The sequence below is a fragment of the Capricornis sumatraensis genome, chromosome 1 (genome assembly GCF_032405125.1).
Source record: "Capricornis sumatraensis isolate serow.1 chromosome 1, serow.2, whole genome shotgun sequence".
In the NCBI taxonomy this organism is placed as follows: Eukaryota; Metazoa; Chordata; class Mammalia; order Artiodactyla; family Bovidae; genus Capricornis; species Capricornis sumatraensis.
This window is the reverse complement of record NC_091069.1, coordinates 69,567,571-69,575,147: the sequence shown is the minus strand read 5'-3', so window position 1 is coordinate 69,575,147 and position 7,577 is coordinate 69,567,571.

The following is a 7,577-nucleotide window of genomic DNA, read 5'->3' as shown; positions in this document are numbered from 1 at the left end:
CATTATTACCACTTTACTATGAGGAAATTAAGGTTCAGAAAGATAAAACTTACTCAAAGTCATGTTGCTAAGAGATGGTTCAATTCCAGGACACAGTATGTAACCACTGTGCTATATTCCTTCAAATACTGAATAAGAGGAAAGAGACCATTAAAAATAGGAAGTAGAATTTAAGTCTCACTTATATTCAGTTCAGAAAAAAAAGTGTAATAGATCTAAGTAAAAAAGTATAAAAAATTATTAGAGAAGGTTAAAATAAAGAGTTTAAAGAGAGTCACCATAAGAAAAAAAATCACAAGTCCCACATTACTATATATGAATAGAAAATGATAGGAAGAAAATAAAGTTTGGGATATAACCCCATGAAGTATATCCAAGATAAAATTACATAGCTTCTATATATTTTATTTTATGTAACCTCAACTATTCACTAGGGAAATAACATACTTAGAATCATTCTCTTTTCCCATAGGGAGACCTTCTGTTCTCATCCAATCTAATTAACTCATATTCCAGTTAAAATAAACGTCTAAAGGTAATTATTTGGTCCTGTTTTCTGTACTATTCTGGCCTGTCTGTAGAGAGAGAAATGAGTTTGGAGCAGATTACCTTGTGTATGAGGTTCTCAGCCCAATATTCTCACACAGATAAAATATGGCTTAAATAGAGAATTAATAGCAGGCTCAACAAACAAACAGAGCCTAAAATATAAACAAAAAGCAAAAGTTAAGGCGAGGCTGCTGCCAAAGAACATGCTAAGACAAACTGTACTTAACACACAGGGAGCTGCCTCATCTTTTGAAACTAACCCCAAGAGGGTGAGGTTAGGACACCACTATGGCCCAACTGATGCACTTAATAAAGGGAAGTGACAAAGTTCTTTCATGTATAAATGTTCCTTTAACCTTGTGGCAGCATGTAGGGTCGGTGTTAGTATCTGAGTGCACAGACAAAGGCACAGAGGCTCAGAAAGGTCACTCTTGACCCATCTTGGTTTCCAACAAGGAAGCCCAGGCCCTTGTTCACTGTGGTATCAATGGCCTTCAACAATGGCTCAAAAGTCTTCCCTGCAGTCCTCATGGGCTTGAGTAGCCATTATCCAAATATTAAGTAAAGACTGTGATATTTCCCATATCTATTCTCTACCTGGCAAAACATTTTTTGCAATGCTGCCTACTTTCTCTTAAAATACAGTAAAATTTCTTTTCCAGAATCTTGCAACCCATTATTAAAGCCTCAGAGGTTGGCAGAGGAAGGAAGGAAGGGAAGGGAAGGAGAGAAAGAAAGAAGAAAGAAAAGAAGAAGCAAAGAGAAAGCTTAAATCAGATAAATAGGTAAACAGTTTGCTCCCAGGCTTACTATAAGAGGATAAAAACATGGTTAAGTTTCCAAACTCCTGCAAATCTTATAAATACTGAAATAATTAAATACAGCTTGAAGCACATAATACCATTATAGTTACATAAGGGGAAAAGGATATGTTAGAAAGAGTGATGACTTGTGGAATGGTCATTTGCCATACCAACTCCACCTCCCCTCAAACCACTTTGAAAGGAATGATACAGGGCTAGAAGAAGGGAATGGCAATCCACTCCAGTATTCTTGCCTGGAGAATATTCTTGAAAGAGCAGCCTGGCAGGCTACAGTCCATGAGCTCACAAAGAGTCAGACATGACTTTGCCTGTATATACGGAACTGAAGGAGGTATTTGAGGTAAACTAAACTAACCCTTATTAATTAAAGTGTTTTTAAAGTGAGTTTCCTATTTACAACGTCAACTGTGATTTATTTTTAGGTATATCCTACCTTCATTTTTTTTTTTTTAATAGAAGCTTTAAGTTAGCCCCTAACTCTTCTCTTTTGGTAGAGAAGGAAAGTAGTTTTTAATCTGTCACAGGTCTATATGATAGACCATCCATCCATATAAAAATTATTACTATTGTTTAGCAGTTCATTGGCACAGTCTGAGATTGTGGCGCCACAGTCATGAGTTTACATGGAGTGGTGGTGATTTGTGATTGCGTGCTTATTCTTGGATTGTTATGGTTTGCTTTACCAACCATGGAACCGAAACATCAGCTCTAACTGTTGCACACTTGCCAGAATGCACTGTGTATGGTGACATTTTACATGGTGATAGTGGAAACGTCCACTTTTCACTCCCCTTCCGCCACCAGTAAATGGTTATCGTGGTCTCCTCCCCAAGTGCAGCTTCCTGTCTGGGAGGCTTCCACTTCTAAAACACTAGCCAATTTTACTCTTTCCAGTTATTTTTACCTACTCTCATAATACCATAATGACATTAGGAAAACCTTTTTTAGAGTCTTAATGTTCAATTTTTACTGCTATGGTTTAAAGGAAGAAGTAGAGAAACTAGATGTCGAGGCAAGGTAGTATAAAAAAGAGTGACTGATCTGAAACCAAATCCCAGCTGTATCATTGTCTAGCTGGGTAATCTTCCACAAGGGGTAAAGATGGGGAGGAGTGGTGGGAAATCATACTTACTGAGCACCCACTTTGTGCAAGATGCCTTATGCATATCTTATTTAACATAACAATCCTACAAGATAAAAGCTTTTATCCCTAATCTTTCAGGATCTTTTCTTATTCGTTTATTTTTTGAAGATTAATAAGAGGCATATTCAAAATCTAAATCTCAAAGAATTTAAATAACTTGCCCAGAACCATAGGGCTTTAATCACAGAGCTAGGATTTAAACTCAGGTCAACTAACTCTGAAGTTCAAGAAATATTCGTTCTTTACTCCAGGGAAAATACAGAGAATAGCAATTTGTATCATCCAAAGGATCAAAGATAGATTTTTTATGGGCAGAAGTTGAAGAATATAAGTTGCTTAGCTTAATAAGTAGTTTTAAACATTGTAAATCAACTGTACTTCAGTTTAAAAAAAAACTTTTAAATTTAAAGGTGATTTTTATTACCATTTTTTAAATGTCAAGATTCTCTAAGGAATTTGTTGGACAATTATAATCTGTATCCATAAAACAATTGAAAATGAAAGGTAACATACAGTTTGTATTATATAATGAAGAATCTTTCTGGGACAAGCTTGCTCATAGGATGTATTGTTTGCAAGGTACTTTTCTAGGTGCTGAGAATCTCAAATGAATAGACTAAAATCTCATGGTCCTATGAGAACAGGCCAGAATATACAAGGAGCTCAATATATATTGGATAGCTCAATAATTAGGTAAGATGTGGTAATAACATGCAAGGAAAATGACTATCTTTGGAAGTCTTCAAGTAGACAAAGGGAAACAGCCTAAAAAGGCAGCTAGATAAAAACAGAAAACCATCAAAATGACAGCTTAGACTAGTGATTTCTAACTTTTTGATAATGGTAACACCCAACCATGTTTCATTTTGCATTGTTCCTTCCTTAAGAAGTTCTGTGTTGATGTGTGTGGTGTGTGTGTGTGTGTGTGTGTGTGTGTGTGTGTATGCGCACGCATGCATGTTCAGTCATGTCTAACTCTTTGTGATCCTATGGACTATAGCCTGCTGGGCTTCTCTGTCCATGGAGTTTTCCAGGCAGGAACACTGGAGTGGGGTGCCATTTCCTATTCCAGGAGATCATCTGGACCCAAGGATCAAACCTGTGTCTCTTGCAACTCCCACATTGGCAAGCAGATTCTTTATACTGAGTCACCTGTGAAGTTGCCTATATGTCCACAGCTATTCACAAATCTTAGCTACATGATCACTCTACTTTGAACAGTACCAAAATGGCCCTCTACTATTTTAGCCACCCAAGACTAGCCTTTCATTCATCCTTGGTTACACAGTTTCTATACGAATGACCACAGTTGGATTAAAAATGAATCTTGAATTATGAAATTATAGAACCCTTCAAATTTTTAAAATATAGTCTTCTTCCTTCAGTCAGGTGAATTACCTAACTATTGATTTCTAACAATGATTTTGAGTAACCCAGGCTGTAATTATTTTAGTTATTTCAAGAAACTTCATAAAATTAAAGTTTTAACTTATACATCTATATGAATAAATCCATACTCATGAATACATCCAGGGTCACTTACATTGGAGTGATCTATATGATTTATACTAGACATCTTTACTTTTTAAGAGACACAACACTTCTTACTTGTTATATAATCAATTGACTTTGAACTTGGACCAGAGGGAAATTAATAGTCCCTTTCATATCTGGAGAAGGGAAAGGCTACCACTCCAATATTCTAGCCTGGAGAATTCCATGGACTGTATAGTCCATGGGGTCACAAAGAGTCGGACACAACTGAGTGACTTTTACTTCACTTCACTTCATATCTGTAATTCATCCGAACTTATCCATCCTCAAAGATAAACAAAACTAACATTTCTCATTCCCACTGCCCTCAAATTAATGTGTATTTTGGCTTAATAAAAGTCTTATAGTCTAAGGTAATGAAATAAAGACAATGTAATGCATGTACTTCATGAATTTTCTATCCTGTTAATTATAAAAATAGGAAGAATACTAACAGCCAGTTTTCAATGTGTGCTCCCTGGTGGCTCAGACAGTAAAGAATTGGGCTGCAATGCAGGAAACCTGGGTCAGGAAGATCCCCTGAAGAAGGGAACGGCAACCCACTCCGGTATACTTGCCTGGAGAAGCCCAAGGACAGAGGAACCTGGTGGGTTACAGTCTATGGGGTTGCAAGTAGACACGACTGAGCAACTAACACTTTCATATTTTTTTCACTTTACTTATGAGGATAAGTTATCTGCATGTATTTTGTAATTTAATCCTTACAAAAATGTAAATGAGGCAAAAAAAACCTCCCTTTAAAACCATAAATAAAATCAGAGATAGCTTTGTTTATTTGCCGTCTTCTTGAGATCTTCACCTGTATCCCATCACTGAAGAAAGAACTGAGAAGAAGCAGGAGCCTCCTGAGCCTCAGCTTTCCCACCAGGTTATACAACTGCACCTTCATTATTTTTGGCATTTTCCTATGGTTCAAAAAAAAGTGTTGACAATTTTCTGCATCTATAACATTTTGGATGAGCAATTTCCATCCTATTGTGTTTCCTCACATATGGTGTTCTAGCTCAAATAGCACTGGTATTTTTATCTTGCACAATTTAAGTATACCACTTTGAATTCTTCACTGACAAGTATCCAAATTACCTAACACAAATGAGAAAACTCCATGTGTGTTCATTGATTTTCAGACAAAAAATTTCCAACAGAATCACTGTATTTTACAGCTAGAATGGATCATAAGGACAATGTAATCTGACTATCTCTCTGTAGAAGTAATAATCTACAGCAGAGAGGTTTAAATGTCTGCTAGGTCAGGTTAACCAGCTGATGGTAGAAAAAACTAATAGTACTTCAGTACACTTTTCTAAATAAAAATGTCAATAGTTATTATAAAAATCCATATTATTTTTCAGTGTCCTGCAGAGGATGTTTCAATAATAAATGATGAGTACATGTTTATAATATTGTATTATCAGTACTGAAATTGAAAATTTGTGACTATGAGTTATATAATATCATTGTGGTTCAGAATTTTTTCCTGTATCCATAAATAGATTATGACTTCTTTGTTGGTTGGCAGAATACCTTTTTTCTTTATATGTATATATATACATACACATATATAATTAAAGATAGTTGACTTACAATGTTTCAGGTTTACAGCAAGGTGATTCAGTTATATACATACACATATATTACTTTTCACATTATTTTCCATTATAGGTTATTACAAGATACTGACTATAGTTCCCTGTGTGATACAGTAAACCTCTGTTGCTTGTTGCATATCTGTTTTTTTTTAATTAGAAATCTAGCATTCTATTCGTACTAAGTTAAACAAGTAGAATCAAACTGTCAAAAATTTTTTAGCCAGGCAAAAATTCATGTTTTCTAAAATATATATAGTAGGTTACATACACTATATATATATATACAAAGGCCTATGCTTGACAAAGGCTTGAGAAAGAACATTAAAAAAAAAAGCAAGAAGAGATGGAGAAACTGGAAAACATAGACTAAATGAAATGTAAGCACTGAATAGAAATAGAAAAAGTGAAACACACTAGATAAAAGGCACAATTTCTTTTTAAACAATCTTTTTTATATCCCTTAATAAACCTACACACACACGAACTACTTAACAGCTGAAAAGAGACTGACAGAAATACATTTATATTTTAGACTAATACTATATGACTCAAAATAGAATCAAACAACTGTCATCCTGTATGAATGCAGGTGAATATGTTGTTTGGAGGGACAGAAAGTTGAGAAAACTTTTTTTTTTCCTATCAAGCAATTGAGATTGTCCCTGACAGTGAGGGGATTTAGGCACTTCAAGAGATTGGTGAAGACTAGAATAGAAAGTAGATGGAATGATGAGAGTTGACTGAGTCTTAAGACATCTGGTGGCATATGCAGATCAAATTGCTCAATAAAAATAATAGCTAATAATAACTGAGGACTTAGTACATGTTTGGCTCTCCTCTCCGTGCTCCTGCGTTAAATCATCTACAGTTCGAAAGTCAGTTCAGTCACTCATTCGTGTCCAACTCTTTGCGATTCCATGGACTGCAACATGCCAGGCTTCCCTGTCCATCACCAACTCCTGGAGCCTACTCAAACTCATGTCTATCAAGTCGGTGATGCCATCCAACCAACTCATCCTCTGTTGTCCCCTTCTTCTGCTGCCTTCAATCTTTCCCAGCATCAGGGTCTTTTCCAATGAGTCAGTTCTTCACATCAGGTGGCCAAAATATTGGAGTTTCAGTTTCAACATCAGTCCTTCCAATGAATAGTCAGGAATGATTTCCTTTAGGATTGACTGACTGATCTCCTTGCAGTCCAAGAGACTCTCAAGAATCTTCTCCAACACCACAGTTGTAAAGCATGAATTCCTCCTCGCTCAGCTTTATTTATAGTCCAACTCTCACATCCATCCATGACTACTGGAAAAATCATAGCTTTGACTAGATGGACCTTTGTTGGCAAAGTAATGTCTCTGCTTTTTAATATGCTGTCTAGGTTGGTCATAGCTTTTCTTCCAAGAAGCAAGAGTCTTTTAATTTCATGGCTGCAATTACCATCTGCAGTGCTTTTGGAGCCCCAAAAAAAAGTCTCTCACTGTTTCCATTGTTTCCCCATCTATTTGCCATGAAGTGATGGGACCATATGCCATTGATCTTAGTTTTCTGAATGTTGAGTTTTAAGCCAACTTTTTCACTTTCCTCTCACTTTCATCAAGAGGCTCTTTAGTTCTTCTTCGCTTTCTGCTGTAAGGGTGCTGTCATCTGCATATCTGAGGTTATTGATATTTCTCCTGGGTATCCTGATTCCAGCTTGTGCTCCATCCAGCCCAGCATTTAGCATGATGTACTCTGCATATAAGTTAAATAATCAGGGTGACAATATACAGCCTTGATATACTCTTTTCCCAATATGGAACCAATCTTTTGTTCCATGCCTAGTTCTAACTGTTGCTTCTTGACCTGCATACAGATTTCTCAGGAGGCAGGTCAGGTGGTTTGGTATTGCCATCTCTTGAAGAATTTTCTACAGTTGGTTGG